General features: G+C 43.6%; 1 long non-coding RNA gene across 1 annotated transcript; it reads right to left on the bottom strand.

Moving 5' to 3' along the window:
- Nucleotides 1-8,397: 8,397 nt before the first annotated feature.
- Nucleotides 8,398-15,618, bottom strand: LOC147757536 (uncharacterized). Its single transcript, XR_015320913.1, has 3 exons — nt 14,154-15,618; nt 9,137-9,376; nt 8,398-8,843 (listed from the first exon to the last, which is right to left on the bottom strand). It is a non-coding gene; the product is annotated as an uncharacterized LOC147757536 (long non-coding RNA).
- Nucleotides 15,619-25,682: the final 10,064 nt, after the last annotated feature.

Here is a 25,682-nt window from a genome sequence, read left to right as displayed (position 1 = left end):
TGACCTTCGCGTGAATGTAAACATTATCAGAACCACTCGAATCGTCACTCGCTAATCGACATCTTAAACAAACAATCAATGATAGAATGTTCGTTTCGGTAGAGTACCGCCAATACAACGGTAACGTTCAAGTTCCGATACAATCGTTTGAGATCCCCTATTACTGTCATCGATTGCACGTCCTACTCGCATAACTTTCTACAATAAATTATTATGTTACATACTCCACATGGGTGCGGACGGGTCTCAAAACCAATCTGTTACACAAATATGGAAATAATACGATGGTACTCTTCAATCGGGGACGCAAACCGAGAAGGCTCTTCTAGCCTTTTGTTGTCCTGTCTTCGTTGGAACGACGGCAAGCATTTCTAACTATTTCATTCAATAAACAACATCCAAATACGTTTCGGTATGTTTGTTCAATGGAGATGAACACATTTACAAGTATAACAATGAAAAGTAACCGTTAACGTGACATATCACAGACAAAACGAACAGACCCATTTTTAAGTGGGCTAAAAAAATGTGCGTTGGCCGAGACCGTTTCGTATACTAATTTTCGTTATTTGCATCGATCAGTGTCGTACTTTGTATCGATGTCCCAGTTGTCGCTCACCGCAAGCAGTTCCAGTAAAAGACGAAGCATCGTGAATATAAGTTTCTAGAATAGAAACATGGAGATGAAAGTATCGAAATATAGGACGCATTCTCTGGTGGGCACGAGTCCTCGTATCAGAGCTTCGCCCGTCTGTACGATGCTGCAGCCGTACCTCGATTGAACGCGTTTCGAATAAGAAAAGACTGAGGGAAAAAGAGAACCAGGACGACAAAGACGCGTGTAAGGTCTCGTCGAACCCTATGAAGATAGCCGAAAGCGGAAACTGCCACAATCAATGGTGGTTCGCTATTTGCTGAAACTAGCGGATCAGGATAAACATGGTTCGGAGAACCTTAAGCATGATTTTGCGCGCGTAATTCTTGTGGAAGACTTTCTTTCAACTGTGGTAACAGGGTGAACTGAAATCGGTTTAGGGCGTAAGTTTCATGGCACATGATCAATACCAATGGACTTGCCCCTTCTAGATCTGTCTTCAGCACTCGGAGGCTTTATGCTAACAAACAGGCGACCATAGCAGCGTATTGGTATTATGACCTTATAGTCCATACATAAAAAGAAGAATAAATGACGAACACGATCGGGAAGAATGGTTGTTCATTCAACTAGAGTTTCTGAACTCTTCACTACATTTATCTTCATAGTTCACTGTTGAAATCTTCCATTTCTAGTCTGAATGCCTTAGTCGGTTACCCGCTAACCACCTACATTGGATAAAATATAGACATAACTTTTTCGCTTGAAGGTAAATGAAGCTACGTTCAAAATAACATGGAATTGAAAGTTGCATGCAAAAGTTCGTGTACGTGCATTATGCATAATCAGTGACCTTGGACGTTGTACCTGAAAGATAGATTTCATTTGCTAAGACCCGGCAGAGTCGATCTCGAGCCGGTTAAATTCTTGTTTCGCTTAGCTTGACTAAAAGGGGAAGTTTTTTTGCCGAAACAGCTTTTTTTTTTTTTTTTAGAAGTTAGCACAAAGTTATCAAGTTACTTTGTAAAAGAATTAATTCATTTTGTGAAACATTCTAATTCTCTAATATTTAGTCGGGTTCTTTTCTAACTGTCTAGGCAAGATTTAATGATATTGACCAACCTGGCCAAGTATACATCGAAACTAGCCCATCGTCGCATTACCACAACAATACCTCCTTCTATAATTTCTTACTTGACTATGTGGTGAAAATTTAGCTGGAATTCTAATTCAAAATCAGGCTAAAAGCAGCGACAACAGTGGACTATGTGTTAACAAATGGCCTGCGATATATGTCGAACAGGTCACTATAGATACCTTACTGTCTAGTGTAATAGGAATAAGTGCGTATACAATTGCGCGGTCAAAAAGGGTGTATATATATGGTATTTTTGAAAGCAGCACATAGCCAAATAGTGCCATACTCTTTACCGTACTGTTTATGTGGACAAGCTGATCGAACCGCGTTCATTTTGACTATTGAAAAATCGTTTCGTATGGATCGGTTCCACGTCCCTTCGACACTCAAAGCGCATGATTTTGATGACCGACAAAAAATCTTTTTATTTTCCTACATAATTTCATTATATGCCCCCCTACCCTTCCTAAAGGCTAACTCCCAGCAATATGTCATAAAGTAGTGGCGTTGAAAATGCGATCCATATTTAATTTACAAGAGGGCAGCCGCATAACATGTGGATAATGTTTGTGATTAACAAATAATAAGAAATACTTGTTTCTTTCAAAAGGTGATAAATAAGGTGATTATTAGTGGACTATTGTTATTTAGTGGAGACCCCTGTGAGGTGCTGAAGACAATGTCGCGTTCTCAGTTCTGTGAAGTTCGGCTCAGCCGTCTCGGCGCCTTCCCCAATCTTTCGATTTCTAGTCGCAGACTTAAGCAGAGGTGGCATTATACAGCGCCGTTACGACCCTGATGTCACTTGTTCGGTCTAGGTAAGCGGCCGACAAGCTGTGTTGCCCAAGAGGTTGCAGGACCTAACCTGTATGTACCTCTTGAAGGCCATTAGAATGGCTCTAAGTCTGCCATGCTACTGGTATAATGCTACAATTCTGCCTCGCCTCGTCGAGATCTGAGTTGGACCATATTCCATTTCTGTCCCTCCTTTTCATCTGCCGGGCTGGCGGAGATTCTTGGTTTTTTGCATTGCTGCGTCAAAGACAAGATCCTTCGGCTGGCTAAATGTTTCGATCTCCACGTTTGAACAAACTGACATCGGGCATAACGTCCGAACTTCTAGCCGACTATGTATTATGTATTGTAATAATATAGGTTATTACGTCAGTCAGAGGAGTGCTGTACCCAGTATCAGAACAGTGATGAGTGGTGCCGCCATGAGATAACGCGGTACCAGGAGGTAAAGTGCTGACAGTTATACAGCTGATGAAACTATTGTTCGTCTGCACGTAACGGATTAAAACTAAACATAACTATTGGCTATATGTTAACTTACATACAGATCTTTTTTTTTTTTGTTTTCTAGCCAATCGACCCTGCAGAGTCGCGAACAGCGTTCTATAATTTAATCGAAAATCTTCCATGTATACCGACGTGTTGAAAACCTCATAGGCAGCTTAAGCCTGAAGTCTGTGTGCTTGCATGTATCCCGCCGTCCCATGCCGACGAACTTCATACCTTTTAACGCCTCCAATAAGTAGCTTAAATCGCGATTACGTGTACAAGTAGCAACAATAAAGAGCACATTCCAGCACATATATATATATATATATATATATGTATAGACGTTTGATTAAACTGTATGCTTATGTGGGTATATGGGTGTGAACGTATGGATGCTCGTTGGTTACCGCTGTTAGGCCGCACAATTGTATTGGCCTATTTTGTATTGATTCAGTCGCCAATTTGCTGCTAGCTGCAGTGAAATAATTCACACGACAAAGTCTCTATACATCCAGTTATTTTGCCGCAATTGAGAGAAAACTGATAATCACAGTGGCCAGGTTGTCTCTATCTTTGACAGCGTCTTGATCATTAGTAGCATCGGCAATCCTGATGAATTTAGTCGGTGGGAGAACGGAGGAATCGTGTCATGTATATTTACCCGAGATGAAAAAGAGCAGCGCATGTTTGTTTTCTTAATTTTTTTTCCATCTCCTCTGTTTGTATTTCCATATCTGTCTGTCCTTTGCAATTTTCGACTACGCAAAGTGCTAGCAGAGTGACTGTGTGACTGTGCAGATCTGTGCGCCAGCAGTAGCGGTGTCAAAGTGTCTCGTCTGCCTGTCTCATCAGAAAAAGACGAAGGCGATTTAAGTCGATGAAAATGAAACAGGGATCTCGTTCGGTACGTCGAGAGTTGAGCGGATAATCTAACGGCTGGCGAGTAGAGGATGCGCGACGCGATTGGTCAAAGACAGTCACGGATCAGAGTGAGACGCGGCGACGTTAACGTCAACAATGATTGCGATAAGTGACATTAGATAACCTTTGTCACCTTCGGGTCCCATATGCCGCAGACGCAGTCACAGGAGGTACGGCAGCGCAGTTATACGGAAAGGGAAACAAACCGACTAACAGACCGTCAGCGTCAGATTTAGATACATACGAGCACATACACACAGATGCACTTGGCCAGATTCCCATCGAAATGCGCGCTCACAAATGCAGCGTTGGCTTCGACTGCAGCGAAACGAACGACGCAGAAATGCTTGGCGTGTCGTCATACTATTAGACCGTCTCATTTTTTCTTGCTGCCTGCCAGCACTAAGCATCGAGATAGACATTGGTAACGCTGGGCATTGGTAATAGAATGAGGGCAAGGGCGATTTTTACTGACTCACACATATCGTAGTATTTTCTGAACGAATGACCAAGAACGCACCGCACTAACAACAACGGCTGAATGTTTCGAATAGTAGTAGTATGTATCGTAGAATAGAACCTATGGGCGACCCCTTTCTTGGGCTACTTTCGACGCTACCGGTTTCTTCGAAAGCTCTGCAACGCCTAGAGCTTGATACGGCGACAGCGTCCGCATCACTGAAATAGTAACAGCAAAACCGATGAAACAAAAAAAAAGACTGACAAACATGAAAAAGAAGAAAAAACGAGATAATAAAAACCTTGAAAGATACGAGCAAATAAAGTACTACTCGTGGGTAAGAGAAGCTTGCTCTGTTTCTTGCTGCTACGGCTCCCGCCATTGCGTCTTACAGGGCAGCCAGTATGCAGCACCGGGGCCGTGATGTTATTACTCATGCTCGTCTCAGGATAGCCACTGTTGCCGCCATTGCCGCCTACGCCAACCGCGCGCTACTCTCACATCACGTTTCAGTTTCGTATTCTTGATGTTAATACTGTTCCGGATGTAGTCACTGGTTACATTATTGCCTTCATCGCACAACCACCGCCGCTACTTTGCCCCTACTGCTCTGCCCTGGCTCGAATTCCTTCCCGAGCTCGCACAAAATACACGGGCGACGTCAGCGGCGTCGTCATCACGGTAGGGACGTAAGTAGCTTCAAGTGGAAGAACCTCTGTTAAGCTCTGGCCAGCATAGTCTCTCTCGCTTTTGCTCTCTTTTCGGCTTCTCGATGCATCCTGATCTCACGGGCCCGTCCGTTCCTTTGCCTGTTGGCCGGATGCTTCGTAAGCGTGACTCGTTGCAGCGTTTCTCTAGGCGCTCAGCGAACAACGCTGAGAATTTATCTCGCATCGTCTCGCTTGCGGTAGACACAGCGCGAGAGACTTTGTCAGCGCTGGAAAAAGCGATAACCATGAACTCACCACGCTCGCTCCCCTGGCTTCTTGCTCAAGCACGTACGTGCAACAAACACGCACACACGCACGCATAAAAAATGAAAGATCCTCCCGATCATTCACTGCTAGCAAATAACTTCCTTGCTCTCCGGTTGCTAAGCATGCCCGGTAAGTTTCTTTCTGAAAGTAACATCCATGTAAACTTTAAGAAGACGAACAGAGCAGGCGTACGGGTGTCAGCCAATGCGCCCACATTAAACAGTCGATCGTATAGGCCTCAAATGAGCAGTGGTCTTGTGTCCAACCTTGTTCTTTGCAGTTTATCTGTAGGTTTTATTTCTTCCGATGCTGGCTAACCACACTACCTAGCAGTTCGAGTTGTACCGTTGTCACAACCTACTGGCATTGGCAAGCGCTTTGGATCGTAAACTGTCGCAACGCGACCCTTGTTACAACGTACTAGCATGGAAGAACCAGTGGTTAGCCGGCGTCAATGATATTACACTAAGCAGTGACAGACAAGAAGCGTTGCCGAAAGACAAAATCTTCAGAAGACGACGGCGGTGGCGTCTGCTACTTTAATGACGATTCTTCTGCCAGCCATGGCCGAGTAGAAGAAAGGCTGATCGTTGGACCGGGATACTCTATCTTATGAAACATCACGTCACTTATTATACTAAATCCTATTCGATATAAACTTTATGACAGTAGCTAATAGCGGTGGCTATATATAAATATACTAAGTACTGCGTAACTATTTTATTGTATAGCAAAAGTCGTTATCTATTTAATTCGAGATGGACCCGAGGAGGTAGTCGTAATGCTACGATTGCAAATGATGCTATCTTTACTAGTGACAGACAAACAAGAATGGGCGATAGTCGCAAAGATAGCGCCTTGCACTCATCAACCTGATAACGCTCACCAAGCGTTGTATAGATAGATGTGGAATAAGATCAAGTGTTTTTTGTTTGTTTATATAGCCAGTACTAATAAAAAAGAGTGTTGGCAGTTTTTCAGACTCTTACTTTGATAGCTTTGGGATTCGTCGCTTAATCTAGACCGTTGCGCTAATAACCTGACGAAATCTGCTTATAACCGAAAAAAAAAAACTCTGTTTAGGCCACGTGCAGCCTTTCGAGCACTTTCCAGACTGTTAAACGCTTCTTTTAAACGTTTTTTTTTTTTTCGAAGTACCTGCGGTCTCATTTTTATTGTTGTTGTCGTCTTTTTTTTTGGTCGTTTACACTACCTACAGCACTACAGGAAAACGTGCGCATGTCCGTTTGCCGAAATGTATGCAGTAGTACAGTTAACTATAGGCACTGATATGTACCCACTTTAGCTATGCAGTCATGCGCGAATCACTGCACGGCGCACAGTATAACGTATTACCTGGCACTATGTCGTGCAACGGTGTTCCTGACAAAAAGCGAAGAACAGCTGTAAGTACGGACTATACGCTGCCGCAACAGCGTGGTAATCCACCTGATCGACAAGTTGACACGGCTTCTTGGGTAATCTCTTCTTCGGAATAAGTTATTTACGGTAAAACATTTCGTCGCAGAATATCACAGCCGCAGTAAAGACTGCACAATTTTCTGCCAAAATGGAGAGGCAGGCGACATCAGCTGCCGCTATACAGCAATGCGATGCAGATCCTTTGAACTACGTTCTTCGTTATTACACACAGTAATAACAGCAGTATCACCATGAACCCAAACTCTCAATCAGAGGAAGATACAGCTGAGCCAGCCAGTCGACCAGTCAGTTTCTGAGACGAAAGCTAGTCTCGACTCATTTCAATACACCTTAAAACGTAGTTCGTCGCAGCCTTCGCGTCAGCCATCCAGCCGAACACTCGGCGCAAACAGTTGATGCATTCGATTACATTTTGTGGCTAGAGAAAGCGATAGCGAAACGCACGGCTTCCGATCGACGACACGTCGTACCTACAGTAAACCTACGACGTTCTAGGCGTACCCACCGACCCCCGTAGTCAGTGCCACCGACTGGCGGCGTAAGCGATAGCAGCTGCAGAAGAGGCACCGACCACGGCAACAGCTAATACATTGGCTGTTCAATGTCTACGGGTCAGATGCTCAGCGTTCGCTTCACGCGTGTACTCTTTCCGTCAGATTCCTCTTTGATGTCTGTTTGCCTGTCCGCGCTTGCGAAGGACGTGGCACGTCGAGCGGATCCTCGTTTCGGCAGCGGCCGGAACGAGTGCTGTGAGACGCTCCGATCGAAGATGGTGGACGACGCTGACTCTTTCAGTAAGCAGCCAGAACAAACAACGGATAAAGCCATAATTTCAGATTGGAAAATTAAGCCTTTTCGAAATAGTCATATAGTGTAAGCATATGATAAAAAAAAAATAAATGCGATGCTCGGAATCTCCGTTGCTAAATAATCGCCGAACCAAAACGTATGCGTCGGCCAAAATTGGCAATGTTACCTATCGTGTCTGCGCATTTGTCATATCGAAACGAGATGCAATGGTTTCAAATTGATAACATTTACTTAATGAAGACGGCCTCATATCAAAACAAGCGAAACAGAATGAAGAACTCCCATACATTCACTGTCTTGTCCTGCACTCGGAATCGGAATGATAGGCAAAAAGCAATATCAGTACTTAAATAGAATATTTCACATAAAGCCGCGTGGGCTTTATCCGAAAAATTGCATATTAATACGTTATAAATATAATTATTTATAAAATTATCTAATGTAACAACAAAAAAAGGACCTAACAGGTGATGTAATTACCCCAGCAATTGATTGCTCGATTGTAGGAGTGAGTGGGCCACACGTTCCGCGACTTCTAACAGAACCCGTAAAAAAATGTATCACCTGTACGTACAAGCTACGTCCTACATTCGAGTAGTGCCTGCTCGTCACTTTTTCGTTAACACATACGAATCAGTGTGCGCCGAAATCTCACACAGGTCTTGTGAAAATCATTCACGAAATACGTCTACTTTCCTTATAGCAAACACAACTTCGCCAAGCTAGTTGTACATGGCAGTAGAAAGTAGGTTTATTTTCGTTAGGTAGAAAGGTTATCGTTCACAGACTGAATACACGAATGCTCAATTTAAAGCTGATTCACCAGCGGCCCTCGGAGCTGCCTCAGATCTACTGCGTACAACCTCCCGACAACAATACGACAAATCACGATCAAAGTGGTCGTAGTTGACAATCATCTGAAGTCTTGGCTAAATTGTGGGAAATCACTTGACGCAAACAAACAAAGACGGGACGGGACGGGACGGGACGGGACGGAACGGGACGGAACGGAACATAACAAGAGATGGCGTTGTACTACGCGTGTCGCTTCGACGTTAACGTCGAATTCTCTAAAGGGATAAAATCTTACCACAATACCGAAAAAATAAAAGCAAGCCGGGTTCGCTGCAGCTATTGATGATCCAAGCGCAAGACTCCTGATTCCTTCTTCACCAGTTCGTGTCCCAGCCGAGAGCTTCTTATCTGCTCGGATATCTATCGGAGACAGGTAGATTTAGAATTTATCAGTTGGATTAAAAAATTATGTTAAAACGCAGTGTATCTGTATAGCTATAATGTAACATTTGTTCTAGTTTATTCATTTATCATTAGACATATATACTATTTTATTTGAATCAAATGTCAAAATGCCAAATATTCTATAATATCGCCTTCGTTTACTACGGGTGGTTCGATCCCTCTAAGCGGCGTTCGCGATCATTTGGTCTAGGCAGGACGCCGGTAAAAAAAAGACGATATGGCGCAATGCACTGGTAAACGACACATACTTGTTTTTTTTTTGACTTTGACGAGGCTGACGGCGATGTGCTTTCACATTTGGCGCCAAGGATCCGCTATAGAATGACAGGCAAGAGAGAAAGGAAAGAATCCACAGGCAGCTCGAAGTTTTCCGCATCCAAGATCTATTTGGGTTCCCGTCTTCGGGAATTATTTGCGTACACTACTACCTTTTAAAGGTGGTAGTAGCTTTGCAGAGCAACGCATTGGAACCGAATGCCATTTAGAAGCTGCAATAGTTAATAATAATAATTTATGGGGTTGTGCGCGTAATGATAGAACAGTTATATAGATTGCCTAAAGGTCTTAGTATAAGATGAACGGATCATAACTTTCGCGACGGGCTTCACAATGCTAGAGAGTTGAATCGTCATCAATGAGACGTTCCAGAAGAAAGAAACAGATAGGTTTCAACGACAGTAACATTAGCAGCAAAAACAGCTAAAGGCTGTTCCCGTGGCCAAATGCGGCGTTCCAAGGAAGATTTAAGATCTCGTGCATCTTTCGTCGTTGCACACACCATCTTGCTACTGCTGATCCTTCTAGTTCTGGGGCTGGAGGTGTCGTCGTTACCAGTACCACTAGCTGTCTTTACTACTTCAGGGCTAACGTTCCTGGGGGGTTTGTTTTATGTAAAGCTAATGTGGCCGTCTTGCCACCGAGACGTTGTGATCGTATCGGTAAAATCGTTCAATCGATTGCTGCGGTAACGGTTAGTTTGTCTCGAGAGGTAAAACAGAATCAAAAATGGACCCTCTCTTGAACGTACTGACCACCGACCATTTGAACACTAACAACCACTACACTTAGGATAGAAATGAGAATACAGGTGGAAACTAGCTAGACACCCATGTGCGTACAGGTGGCGGTCATCCTAACCTGTTCCAGGCCAGGAACAGGCAACGCCATCGAGGTAGAGACTATCGTCAAATGAGGGATGCGTATATAACCAAATTTATGACTAGACTATTGCTCGTTACATGCTGGTGCTATTGCCAGTACGATGCTAAAGTTGCGTCAAACAAACAAGGCTGGGAAAGTGTTTATTAGATAGGACATCAGCATTATAATTGCAGTGCGGCTGATTTCAAGTAATGTATCATCCATAATTCGCTGCAGATAGCGCCATTTTATCTGACTGACACAAATAAGGGATTGTAGCAGTGCCTGCAAATGAGCGTAAACGTATTTGCATCATTTGTCTTAAGATATCTCATAAACAAAGTACATTGTTGATTTCATGGCGCACATGTTACAAAAACTAGCATGCACGTGCTCCAACGGTTCAAAAGTCGCTCGCTCGCGTCGAAATCTATAACTGTCAGATTTGTTGTAGACGTACTTACGTTTTTTCAGTCTTTAAAAGGGTTCGTATATTCAATTATAAACGTTGGCTTAAATAACAGCTCTGGTTTTCTTAAAATTTTTCCACTGTTTTAAACCTTTCTTTTTAGAGGTGTTTCTTGAGCTTGGAGGAAAGGAACGAGCCGTAAGAGGCTAGGTCTGGCAGGCAAGGAGCTTTAAGGAATATAGGCTTTGGGCCTTTTACGGAAGACGTGATAAAATTAGAAAGGTGGACGGCAGTTCTTCCTCTGAGCCCTTTTGTCTTGAGATAATATTGCAGAATAGTCCGGCATATCCCTTGTGACGTACCCATTATTATGCGAGCCCTCTGAGGATTATTCGACAATCCTCCAACACGACTGGGTTTGTGTTCTTCACGTCCTCGATCATACTCGCTGTAATATGTCGCCAGAAACGGACGTTCCTTTCAGGGCTTTCCTGACAGTCGATAAATTGTTAGTTCCACTCGTTTACTCTACTTTTGAGTCACAACAACGACCCTAAAAACGCTCCGTACCGCACCCAGCACTGGCGAGCATTTGATTTCAATCCTAACATAGAATTTAAATAGCAAATGATATCGCATATTGACTACGAATGGATCGCTTGTAAATGCCAAATAATCTGAAAAATGATGGTCCTTCACGCCATATCCGTGTTAATAATCAGGTTTATATTTGTTTTGTCGATGGCGCGTTCTCAATGTTGACCCGCATACACCCCAACATGTCTGTGTGTTAACAAAGCAAAGTTTTAACACGTATGTCAGCACCTCCATTCCTTACGACATCTGTAGACAATTATACAGCCGTTACTGTCACATTTTGTAGTTCGCTTCTATACGACGCACGCTGTTATTTACGTCAGGCACGGCAAACCGCACCGTCTATGAATTGCATCACAATGCGTCGTTTTTACTGCTGCCTCTATTACTCTAGCAGCAGTACCATCGCGGAACAGAGATATAAGAGATTAGACGCTCGTGTCATCATCATCATCGTTATGACTATAATTCTCATCGTTTTCATGATCTTGGCGGAGACACCGCTATCCGGAGAGATCGGGCCATCATCCGTCACTTTCATAAGTCCATAAGAGTAGAAGAACAGCCTGTTAAATGTCCTATCTAAAGCTAATAAAGCCGTGACTGTGGCAATGGTCGCGGCAACGGTGGCGGCTGTTGTTAGCGATACCACCGGCGTCCCAGCAGTGTCGCTATTATCGCCGTGGTTCTCACATGTAGAACACTGCATAGGTTATTGTTGACAGGCAAAAGGGGAGCGAAATAGGAGGGGCAGAAGGCTGGACATGATATCATGATTAGCGTCGCGTTTTCGACGAGGTCTATTTAGTGTCTGTATATTATATTATACGATATTTACATGTGTATGCATTCGAAAGCTCTGTAGGGAACGGGCGACTTCATCACAATGCAACAGCAACAGAGCAACTAATACTCCACAATAACATCTGCATGCACTCGCAGTGTGTGTGTGAGAACGTAATTAATGGTAACTAATCGACCATTTCTGTATGTTGTTATCTCCGCCCTTGTTGACGTTGTCGTTATCGTTATTGTTGTCGCTCCCACAGCGGCTACTTGTGTTGCGCAATGGAGCACTATGATCGGAGCTGACAAAAAATCACATGGGGCCAAACTTGTCGTCACAAGCCCATTTAGCTCAATGCAGAAACAACCAGTACTCACTGACTGGGTGATATGGTTGGGCAGCTAACGTACGCATTGCCAATACTACCAGTAACGGAAACAGCACCGGCGGCGACAATGCCCGTTACGCGAAAATTATATGGACAGACCCATACGCCGTGACGAGAACTGCGCGACGCCCGGTCGGCGGCTAGCCGTCAGGTGTCTCGCGGCCGCTACGGTTCTGCTTAGCTTCGTCCATTTCATTCAGTCCGTCTTCAAAGCAGAGACGCCGCTACTGGCAGCGTCGAGAAAGCGATGGACAAGCGCCGTGGCATCAGGATGAACACAGCCGTCAGCGCCATCATCTGCCATGCGCAGGCAATACCAGCAGAACATGTCACAATAGCGAGCGCATTCGAGCGGCCGTTGCTGATAGGCGCACGCAAAGGACTGAAAGCAAAACGCCAGCGAAAGTTTACCGTCGATATGAATAGCAATAGCAGAAGCAATTGTGCTACTGCCAAGGTCAAAATATTTCAGCAGGATATCAAGTCCTAAGTACCTAATGATGAACTCACTCGAAGTTCCGTGGCACAAACAAACATTTCCTGGCTGTCTCAAATGTATGACAAATTCGTGCAGTTGGCTGTTATTTGCTGCGTCCGTATACCAGCAATGATTCTCTCAGAGTAGATTCATATCATCAAAATCTTCACTTCGAAGGTTGTTAGTAGCAATTAAATTATAGCTATATATATATATATATAGAAAGAGAAAGGATAAGAGCAAGAGGGCGTTCAGGAATACTTTTCTATTTCAATGTAAAAAGATATAAAACATACAATCATGTACGCCGTGCCAGCAACTGATAGCACTGCTATCGGCCAACTACCTTCACAACAGGAAGCACTTGTTGGGCGCATATCACGACCCTTGATGTATTAAAAACTGGGTGTCCGGAATACGCTCTGACTCGGTTACCCCTTTACTTTGTGTTCACGAGGTGAATGCATACGGCAAAATTTTTGATAGCTCAAACGGCTGCATAGAGTGGTACGAGCAGGGCAGTGCAAGGCCGAAAAACACAGAGGGAGCTAGACGGGCTTACCATTCGTGCATAACAATCACACGCATTTAAACCAGTACGTGCTTTTGAAGTACAGACAGACTTTATAGAACAGTACGCACAAATCTACGAAATCAAGGTAACCACAATAACCCTGATCGCAGTCATCTACAATCACACAAATGCGTACAGGGGTTCGTGTACAGTGCCTTACATAACGCACAAATCGGATCTTAAGAAATAAATGTGCTGATTTCGAAGCTGTCCGGTAGCACTCTATGAAATGCTGTTTCAGACTTTCTCCGATGACGGTTAACGTTGCAGCAGGTACCCTTTCTGCTGATGCTGCTGCCGGTAATAAATATTATCATAAAATTCACTATTGCGTTTTTAGTCTTCATTCATTTCCTCTAGTTTTCCAAATCACTCTTAGCATTTTGTTTCTTGAAAACAAATCTAACCTTCATATAGCGTACGCATTACGTGCTGACTTGTGCGCTGGCTGCTATAAGCCGTTGCTTTGCAAACGGCATTGGCGGTCAGATTGATAATGAGCAGCCATTGATTTTGTTTCGGCACCCCCATCGTTGCGGTTTGTACCACTGGGCCCTAGTGGCCACGACATATGAAGTAACCCCGTCTCAGCGAGTTACCTTTACACACCTCAGTATCAGTGGTAATACAATAAACAGCAGCAGCGGTCTCGCAAGAATTAACTAATTAATGGTGGTCTGGGTTCGAATCCGGACGGAGACACACCTCGTTCGGTGCTAAGAGCTATGGAATGGCTAACAGTGCTTCTGAACATAAAACTCGAAATACCTAATTTAGCTATCCAGTTCTACAGGCAACACTCGCGTGCAGTAACAATAGCACTTTTGTCGCATATGTTAGTCGTGACGGAAGCTCTGGTCGCATCGCAGTAAGGAAAAAAAGCACCATTTACCAATGGCGGACGCACTGGTCCCTTTCGATGACGCTGCGTTCGCTGGTGGCGTGTGCTACTTTCTTGTCGTCGACATCGTTTGTCACCGATTGCTCTTAACGTCATTGACCGCCGAAATGTTTACACAACTTTGTCTTCTGTTGGCATTTCAGTTCGATGGATTGCTGGATGGTTGAAGATCCGATGGATTTTCGCGTTCTTCTAGTTGAACTTGTCGATTAGCAAACCAGCTCTACAATGGGTGTTTTTTTTTTATCTTTCTCTCTCTACTACTGCTATCACAGTGGGCGCTACGACGGCCGCCGCCGCCGCCGCTCATTTTTGAATTTTTCGTCGACTAGATAAACTGTTCAGACAGCCATTATTGCCCTGTACAACTTTGCCCGATTTGTTTGTTTTGTCTGTTGATCGGCAGACGTTTTACGGCTTCGTTGTTTCTATCATTACCCTGTTTGTCCTCATCTGTCATCGAGAAATATGGCTTACTGCTCGCTTGTTCAACAACTCATATATTCTCATAGTAGATATACTCATATGATTATAGTGTCGATATGCATACGTTCTGCATATGTATGCATATTATAGTATATGTACGATTGGCGTCTACTCGCTGTTGTCCGTCTCTCCGTCCGTCCGTGGGCTTACGTACACGTGCGTTCAACGATGCAGATAGCTCTACTTAATACACCGCGCACACTGTGCCAAATTGAGAGAACTGCCAACGCAAAAGTACGATGATCGAGCAGTAAGCGCCACATTTCATCGGCGTAAAGGATAGCTAACGCCGCTGATGCCGAACCGTTGGTCGTTGATCGGAATCATTGCGCACCGCGTTCCTGCAGTGAAGCTACATTACAACGGTTAATGTGGTACTAAAATGATTGCTTCTAGTGAAGCCGTTCCTCGGAGCGATTGGCCAGAGGCGAACAATAAATTGGATTGGTTGAGAAAACTATCACGATTGCGACGTCAACACAGATGTCAGCGATGGAGAGCGAGCCAATGACGAGAAAAGGGGCGCAGCTTGAATCATTGCAAGCGAGGCGAAGCCACTTAAGGTAAAGGCGACCGTTGTCCTGTCGCTATCTGTGCTGTTAGAATCTGAAGCTTCGCGATGCTTACCTGATCCGAAGTGATTGTTACGGCACACCAGAGACTTTGCTGTGAACGTCGGCGGGCTGACGCTCATAAGAACGTCACGTACAGACGTCAAGCCGTAGCATAAACACAGTTACTGTGATTAAGTCGCAGAAATTCTAAGTTAGGTCGAGTTACAAGCAGGTCTTCACAGAAACCATAAGAGGGCAATAATAAAAACAGAAAATAGCAACAGGAGTCAAACCGCGCCGAGATGCTACACTGGGCTGGTATGTGGGCGCTGGGTTTATTTGGGATGGTGGACTCTTCGGATTTTGACGTCGTCTGCGCCCAAGCAAACGCTCTAATCTTAAGTTTAACCGTAACTGTCGATATTGAAACTATTCAATACCGGGAACACATTAATAGCAGCACTATCAACATCGAATGACTAAGTAAATGCGTGCAGTTTACAACAATAAAATACCCAAACATTTGTGCCTGTATCTACGGGTATGAGAATAAAATAAATGTCGTTAATAGATTATTTATGAGCTAGATACTGGCTCGAAACCGGGCAGAGTGTGCAAATGTTGACCATCTAGCCAGAGAGCACGTATAGTTAGAGGCAATTCATATGTATTGTTATCTCTGTATCGGGACATTGGTCGTATCAAGCTCCGCACCCCAGCTGATAGTGGAGCACTGCTATAGAGAAGCATCGACGTCTATTTTAAGCGGAACAGCTGAGAGTCAGCAATAACACCTTTTCCACCAAGATAGTCTTGAGTAGGATACAGTCACAACGCAGATTTCGTACTGATTCGATATAGTGGGGTACTAGGATGTCCTGTTCCATTCATAGCGTCCTAATCGATTTGTTTTTTTGCATCTCAATCTGCAGGCGGACTCGCTGCTCCGACGAAGTTCTATCGTGGTCAGCCGATACTCACGCGGTGGTTAGATCGCGGTTGTGCTGCGATCCTCCGGCATCTGCTCTATGTCGAAGGCAATTACCTATGTAGATATGCATCGTATTGTGATGACCCGTTGCTCCGTACAGGCGTGCTCATCCTTTCTTGTCTGCTGACAGCGGTGTCACCTATAGGATGCGTCGCGTCGCTCAGGCGCTTCAAAGGGCTTCACAACCCGCCTCAACTGCACTAACAATGAAATTGTTGCCTTGGAAGTTAGTTATCACACTACCGCTATTGCCGTTGTTCTACTGTCGTTACTACAGCGTCGCCCCTCGTTTGAAATTCACGTAGAATTCCCCTTGACGAGGAAGCCGGCCCATCTGCAATTGTCACTTGCTGCGCGCCTTCGTTGAAGCCTACAATCACCACACTAAAACACTACGAATCATTTAATGTCGGAATAGCAGCAGCAGTAATAACAATACAGATAGATCTTGCAGCCGCTCCCTATTCTTCTTGTCCCGAGTCTAGAGTGAGTTGATGTGCAACGCGTTGACGAGCGGCTAATTACGTAGCTAGTACCCTCTTCATTTCGAGGTTCTTATTCTCCGTTAGCTTATTTTGCTCCGGCTATCAGTTGGCGTTTAACAATGATCAGAAACAGAAATAACTTTTTTACCGTCAGACCCAGTCAGCCAACCCATCAGGTAGCCGACAAAGATAGCATCTACGAACACAGTGAAAAGGCAAACTGCCGCGCGAACTTCACTTCGAGAAGCAATATCACCCGTATGGTGGCTGGAGAGAGGTGGCGGCAGCCGTTGAAAACAACAAAACAATGTTGAGATTTCGGCCATGGCGATAATCAGTGGAATAGTAGAATAGCTAGGCGGACATCCCGCAGTAGGAAGCGAGTAAAAGGCGAGAAGTGAAGGATAAGATTAGAAACAGATTTTCAATTTTCACCTCTCACTTAAGTTTTGATAGGATTCTGAGTTCCCTGCACCTCAAGGACTTTGTCTACACTTCAAAACGTAAAATGTAAACGCATTAGATATAACTACATGCTAAAAAAAAAAAAAAAAAAAAAAAAAAAAGAAGCACATCGTAAATTCTGCCGCTGTAAATGCTAATGCAAATCTAAGTGCCCTATTGAAATATCTAAAACAACTCACGGGAAACTCAAGTTGCTAAGAATCAGGTACTTATGTCTCACTCGAGACTTAGTAGATTCACAACAACATGGCCGATATTTACATGAACATAATTTTCATATATCTAGTTTAGTGTCCTATTTTTGTTATTTCAACTCATCGCCTAAATTATATAGACTGCACCTTTTGTTTTCTCTTGAGTTCATGTTGAACTTTATAATCGTCCAGCTACGAGGAGGCGTTTTTTTCGCGACAGGCCGGAACAGCATTAATGAGATATGCTTCGAGCACATAGTAAGTTGCAAGCATGTAACTTGTAACACTTAGCGCTGATTCACTTTTAACTTCAATATAGAGATACTTAGCCTTCGTCATCTGACGCGAAGCGTCGTCGTTGCAGATGTGACCGCAGACACTCGGTAGCATAAGCTAGCTCAGTGACTCAGCTCACTGCTCAGATGTCGATGGAGTCCAGTAGAGATAAAACCGAAATCGACCGCTCCTAACCGCCATCGAACGACGCAACACTTTTCCTATGGACAAGCAGATATAATCGGTCATGTGTTGCTTTGATCTTACTAGGAAGCCAGCCGCACAAGTATCAGGTACATGAAACAGACGAGAAGAACATATACTTATGCGTTATATATCGGAAATTTTTATTCGTAAATACAGTAACGAAGATAGCGTTAGCTTCGCCGCCGTAAAACGCTACAAACATATAACTCATCCAGCAGCCAACGGGCCTACAAAGAAGGCCGGTCGGACGAAGGCAGGTAAGTGGCTAGGTAAGTAGGCAGGCGACCCCGATGAGTGTAGAGACAAATTGCTATCATTTCGATCAGTCTCTGCTATTAACGACGAAATAACAGCAACGTTTCTGATCTAAGGGGCCAGTGCTGCTGCGTGTGCTGTCGCTGTCGCTTCAACTAATACGCCTTTTATTTAAACTGTTTTTGCGCGGGAGGTCTTCTGTTCCGTCAAACGTACCCATCAGATTGACACGTTCTTTTTTCTCGCCTCTTATTTCTCCCTGTGAGGTCAGCAGCTTAAGCCGACCATGAACGGCGACGACAACAAATTTGCTGTAAAATTTGGCCTTAATAACTACTCAGTGTAATGGTACCCTTTGGTATCCCAAGATAGACTGAAGGCGATAGCGAATGTATCGCAGTGAGGCTGCTGCATCTAAAATGTACCCGTTTGGCTCAGAATTAGACATCTGTGATGGTCGCACGTGATCGCCTATTTGACGGATCACCCAGGCCTGAGTTTTGGACAGACGGTGGACGTTGCTGTACCAACTCTGTGTGTGTTTTGCAGTATTGCGACAACAAAAACAACAATAACAGAAACAACAAAACGTTAGATGTATCCAATCGAATGCGGGGTACCGTTACTACTTCAGCATCGCGTTGTTGTTAAAACAGATTAGCAGTGATGGTCTATTGCTTTGCGCTGTCGATATCCGTGATAATTGACACAAGCAACTTATGAGCTATTCCCGTATAGCCTTACTGACGAATTCAGTTTATACGCAAAAACTATCTATTCTTCCGTTCAGTATCACTGGACTATCTAATGTTAAACCTAAGACTGATGACACACCATATTGCCCTGTAATCTTCTGTGACCGATCTGTATGCGTACATTTAAGCATGGGATATAGCAAGTGGAAATTGTTAAAATGCCCAGCCATTAGCGGAGTAGAGATTATCCATTGGGACAATATTTTCGGAATCGTTGCATTTTTACACAGAGTATTAAGTATCGTAATGATAAAAATTACTTTTAAGGAACATCTAATTTTACCTCTGTGAGTTACTCATGTACGTCAACGCTTTAAAATCGTAGAACTGCTTGAAACCTTTAAAAAATGTCCTGCTTCAACCATATGTAGCCTGTCCTATTGGAACGAACAAAAGATTCTGTTTCTATTGCTGCGTGTCACTGTTAAGTTTATGGAAGTGATCTTCAAGCAGTCCACATGTAGCCTGATGACCTTATAAGCCAAATCGAAATACCGTGAAAGAAACGCTTGTTCCACAGTGGAGAGACCATGTGTCCCGCAAACTGCTCTTCATTTTGTCTCTGGAGCTATGATGCCTTCCTACGATGCACTTTACGAAATGCATCAGTCATTCGGAGCTAAATCTGTTAGGGTAAACTGAACTTTATAATCGACAGAACTGTAGGATTGGGTCACAGACAACATACGAAAGGACCGATGAATGAAAGATGTAGCAATCCGAAGCTTTTTCGATGGCAGTTCAGCATCATCACCGCTATAAACACGTATACTACTGAAACGGTCAACCTGCTCCGTGCATATTCTAGCAGCCGTACGACCCGAGCTGACTCAGTCAGTATCACTAGTACGCGTACCACTGCGGCTGCCGTTGCAAAGGCCGTCATCAAGTTCACGCCGCTCGCTATTTCCACCAGACTCACTCCCAGCTTTGTGTAGCCGGTCCTAGCACTGACAACTGATCTGACCTGGATCTGACTCTCTGATCTATAAAGAAGCTGCGTCATCGGCTCGAGTTGGTTCTTCTGGCCTAGTTACTGTTCCTATTTAGTACTAATAGTAGCACGTGAGGCAGACGCCGCCGCCGCCGCCGCCGCTCATGGTATGGCGACGACCGGTATAAGCCGGGTACATTTAGTAGCACATACGTACCCCAACCATGTGTGTTCGGTAATAATGGTACCTCGCAGAGACGTGAAGCGATGTGTATCCGAGAAAACAACGTGCCATTGACCCGTAGTAGTGAATGTAGTTAACTAGCAAGGACGGATGAAATTTTCTTGAATGTATGCTGCTTTTTGATACAAATTATAGAGCCTACGGGTGCTTCAAAGCCTGCGTCCAAATTCAGTCTGCGGAATCCAATCGCAATAGCAGTAATCGTCGATAAATGGAACGCCGATAAAGGATTCGATACGGGCATCATGACTTTCAAGGCGCAATACGATAGTGTGAAGGTGGCTCGCAAATCCGTTGTTCGGGCGGAAAGGAAAAGCCTGCACGATCCTTCGTGCCACGACGATGCGTGCTGCGTATATGTTGTGCGGGGTGAAGAAGGAATCGCAGTGCGTAGTTCGCTTGCGGTCGCTGTGTTAGCGCACGTAAAACAAAAACACTTTTGATTAGTCCGGCTGTGTCATTATTCAGTTTTAGCGAACTATCTGGCCCATCAATTCGGTGGGGTTCTATGTCATGAGAGTGGGTAAAAAAGTTCAGACAGTGTTGTTGCTACCTGTCGAAAAGCGGCATATGGGTTGCCCTGTATATATCACAGAAATACTAGGGTATAATAGAAAGCGTTTTGCGAAGCCGTCGTTCACCGCAGGCCGCAACCGGAAATCATGATGTGTTCGCTTAGCTCTAATCACAGGGTTTAGACCGTCAATTAAATGAACGAGCGCGTCTGTGTCGATGAAGGCGTTTATTGGCGAAGTTTTAGCTGTCGGAAATAATATTGTCGCTGGAGATGTTACTGAAATGAGCGGTGGTTCGGCTGCCGCCATTGCTGTTTTTTTATTACTATCGATAGAGAGATGTTTTCACTTCGCACGCTTCGATACAAATCACTAACCCCTTTATTCAGTGGTGATCCTAACGCTTTCTGCTTCCATCAGTGGTCGTATAGACGCGTATAGCTTCTGGACACATCTTTCTGAAAGCGCTATTGGTCGCCTGCTGCGTCGTATTTGTCGCCGGCGTCATTATGGCAAACTGAAATAGCCAATATTTGATCCTGTGCGAAGGCCAGCGTTTAGCCTAGGTCTGTTCCCCTTTGCGTATGTGCCGGACGAAGCGTCGTGTGGAAATGACTGTGCTCGATAGCATCTGATTTTGTTGATTTTCTAATTGGTTTAGACAGAGCATATGTTCACTTTCATGAGCCATATACTTTTATATGAGTTCGCATACTTAGACAAAGAGAGGACCCCAGTTAGGGCTGAAATCGTGCCGCAAGATGCAGACGAATGGATGTTAGCAGCTGCATACAAACTTGATACCTTCTCTTTTGAGTCCTGCGTTGCTGCTCGTCGATGAGCCTTTAAGCATTGTTTGATAATATATCTAAAATTATGTATAGGCTCAGTTTGAGAATGACTAGAATTAAACGGAATAGATACTTTAGTTTCCTAACTGGTAGAGCCTTTGAGAGATACGTGCCAGTTATGCTTATCATCCGTGTTTGTTTTCGTCGAAGCTGTAAATGATTTTAATCTTAAAAAAGGTTCACTCTTCTAGTGAATGTGATGCTTAGTCTCCTTTATATATCCTGTATTACCTTTCGTTCAACGATGACTTCTTCATCAGTTGTTTGTGCCCGTTCACAAGGCACTTATCCCATATGAGGCATACTTTTTATTAATTGAGTCCGTTATTTTTGCAGCTATAAGCTCGTAGCAAGTAGATTCTATTGGGGCGTCCAAATTCAGACAAACGTTTTTGTCTAATCTATTTTTTGTATATTTATTTGCATGTCTGCCGGCATCCATCCGTGCGCTATTTTCGGTGCTAGAAGAAAGCCACTTTAATCTAAAACATAACATTAAACTTGTCGTGGCAGAAAATAGCGCATTGTTTTCATTAATTAATTAAAGACCCTATTGTGCAACACCTTCACGCGAAGCGAATCACCTACCAAAATCAAAAACCGGCTTTTTTTTTTATCCAAATTAACACTTTATTACTTTTAAACAGTTTTTGTCAGGTCTAGATAAGATTTCTATCAAGTAACTATGAAAATCTTCGACAGATTCTAGATTTCAAAAATCAATAAAAACATTGAAAATGCCGTGAAAATCCGTTGGTGCTATATTTGCATTTTTTTTCCTTAAAAACAACGGATCATTTTGGAAAACAGAATATCAATTTCTAATCGAATCCAGTCCAGATAAGATCCAATAATTAGTCGTTTTGAAACTCCCTTCGCTATTTTGCACCTTTAGGACTTTTTGGCCGTTTTGAGCCTTTGCCTTTTTGGAACTTTCAGTTCGACTTTTTTTAACTGCAGATCAAAGATTTCAGTACTGAAGTGTAGTCGCACCGCATGATGCCTATATTGATAAACATAGGCGTCAGGAACGACATTTCCAGCATATATAAACGATTCTTTCGAAGTATCCGGTTTTCTTTGGACAACTCGTATAAAAAAAAAAAAATGGCCGGATTCAGATGTTCCAATTTTCGTACGTAATAGAAGTACGTAAAGAAACAAATCCGTACAAGATTGTCTCTTTCATCTTTACACAGCAGCAGAAATCACGAGTACCAACTACGTCTACGACATCATTCACCATTCGTGGTCGCATACTCACGATGCCGCTTGCCTTTGACCACCATTAGTGGCCGGTTACCGATGGCATATAAAACCATGCTATGCTTGTTTCATGTGGAAGTACGAAGGAAAAAATTGTTTCTTGCTATTATGATTATTGCTACTTTCTACTGTCTCCGCTAGCTTTTTTCCTATTGAAGCAGCTGTTCATTTCGCTAGTTTCGACGCGCCTAGAGCCGTAGTCTACCGTTACCGTTTCCGCCATTACCCTTCCCTCCCCACCCCGCGAGACCCTTTTTTTCTCAGCGCGTACCCAGATATAATTTGCAAGGTTCGCGCTCTATTTTGTTGCGGCCATTCATCGCTGCTGCCGCTGCTCATTGCCCCTCCAGAATGAAAGGATAGATCCAAGGAAAAACAATGCGTTCCCTGCTCGTCTGCGACTCATCAACGGAACGACAGCGGCGTCATCATCCGGGTGTTCGCGGGTCAGCGACAACCGACCGGAACGGCGACGGCGTCACTGCTGCCAGCGACAGTGGGACGCTTAATCAGTACGTGGATCACTTGGACCGATAGGCAGACGCATAAAAAAACATTGAGAGAGAATCGTTTACCTCATAACTAGTCGGTCTAACGAAGCATAGTAAATTACAAAATAAACGAGAGAATGGCGCCTGTGCCGAAGTGGCGGTAACTGGAGCAGACGCGGCGGCAGCGGTATAGCGCGGCAGGACAATTGCACTCACTTCTCGTTTATTGGATTGGCGACAAAATAGCAACCGTCTGTAAGCCAAAACCGAAGCCATTACTTTTAAATAGTATTATTGAACTTAATATGGGCCATTTTGATCCCCTGGCATTTTTCTGGTAACACCATATTCCCATTAACTTGTGTGATTTCTGGACAAAAAGTTGCGATGAGTGACTTTTGCTTCTATTGAAACTAAATTAACACTATCAAAGGATTTTTGCAGAGGCTGCAAAAATGATAGTCCAATGATGCACGACTCGGACTATACGGCGAACGCATTGAGATTTCCCGACGAAAGATATATGGCATTGTCACGGTGGAAGGCAACGCCTGTCCTATTCACTAGTTCCGGCTGATTTTCTTTAGTGGCTGGTTGTAATCTTGTTAGCTGTCGACAGTAGAAATCCGAGTGAAGCGTTTTGCCAGACGGCAGCAGCAACTTAGAATGCACGATTTCTTTCCAGCATACATAGCATCAGATTTTTTGGCACCGTTCTCGGCTTTGTTATAGATTATACAGTCATTTTTTTCCCTGATCTGCGCAATTTTCATCACGCGTGATCAGCCACTTTAGAAATGGCTAGCATTTTCGGAGAATTTTGCCCACCAATAAACTCCTTTTTTTTTTGTGCATCAACTCATGTGACACCCAAATGTCGAACTTTTTTTTCCCCCTTCTATAGCTAACTGCCTCCAAATGGGTTAAGATTGTTTGATGGCAGAGATTTACTTCCTTTCGGCAATATCATAGCTATTGACGTGTCGGTCCCGCTCAATCATTAAGTTTTTTTTTCTTAATGGGTCGACCACTACGAGAAGCGTCTTTTACATCAAAATTTCCGGAATGAAACTGGGTCTAAATCACTGTAGAGTATGGCAAAATTTCAGTCGTTTTCGGGACTCCTAGTAGAAATCAAATAGAGGCATTCAACAACATTCATTGTGTAAAATGTTTGTTTTCAAATGATACCGCCTGCGACCCGCCAAACGCAACCTACGCTGCTGATTCTAGGTAGAAAAACTGTCTATGCCTTGTCGACAATCCAATATCATGCTAACGCAGAAGTGGCAATTTGTAAATGTAGTTAGCTTCGGGTTTCGGCCCAATGTTAAGTTATGTGATTTGATCCTGTAATTTTACCCCCAAATTAGCATCTTGGATGGCTCTGCTAACAGGACCGTAGTTGTTCGCTTACAGCTATCCCGCCGTACACCACGAATTCTATTAACTTACTGCAATTATCCCGTTTGTATCCAGTCGTTGTCTTCCATTCAAATGTTTAACAGCCCAGCAATTATTTCATCATCTGGCTCGAATATTAATGAAGTTACTTCAAATTACGCCCAGCAGTTTCTCTGTTACGGCGGATCAGCCTCGTCGTTTATGGCGATGGACAAAAATCGGTTAAAAAGCAGATCTATGTTTTGTACACCTCGAATGCCGGTCTAAATAAACGAGCAAACGGTCACAGTTATCGCCACATTCATCACATATATACATATATAGTATCCCACAATTAAACCCTAAAAGATTAGGCCAAATTTTCTGATAAGGACTTAAATTTACGATTCTACGTTCACCATCGAAGAGAAGCAAATAAGCGTGCACAGTCACTTGCAGCTTCAAGTGAATTATTGATGACAGATATCGTCCAATGGCTCGTTGTGTTTTTCTGAGGGCTTAAGTGCTCCCTTATAGCGAAGTACGGAACAAACATATACACTAGATTGGCTCAAACCTATTGGGGCTGTCTTGTTCTCGGAATAATATAACGTAAAACTAAAGAGAAACCACTTCCTCGTACCGAAAGGTCTCGTGGGAGCCTTCAGATTACTCAGCGGGCACATTAAACAGGCACTTGATACTCTACCATTGGATGAGAGCCTTAAAATAATTATAGTACATGAATAAATATGTTCTTACGTTCGGTGAAACAATATAAAGTCAAATAAAAAAAATGCGGTCTTCCAAAGTTTCCTTGAGCCTTAGAAGACAGAGGTAACCTCGGATCAATTATTTAGGAAACTCCAGAAAAAAAAGCACACGTTAATGAGGCCCTCAGAATCGTCACGGTTCTTTTACACGTAAAAAAAATCGCACAATAAATAAAATAATTCATTTAAATTGTTCTCGCCCTATACAAATGGCCTTTAATATTTACGAACAGCAGCAACTGCGACGCTTCCTGCCAGACGTCAAGTAATATATACATATATATCTACTAAGTTCACTTTCGTGTAGGGAAAGAATATTTGTTTTATTTAGTATTTTATATTATTATGAATTCTTATCGGCGTTTCGAGACGTAAAGATCGAGGCAATAACTTTA

This window comes from Varroa destructor, unplaced genomic scaffold (assembly GCF_002443255.2).
Source record: "Varroa destructor unplaced genomic scaffold, Vdes_3.0 BEIS01000002.1, whole genome shotgun sequence".
Taxonomy (NCBI): domain Eukaryota; kingdom Metazoa; phylum Arthropoda; class Arachnida; order Mesostigmata; family Varroidae; genus Varroa; species Varroa destructor.
This window is presented reverse-complemented; position numbering and strand designations above follow the sequence as displayed.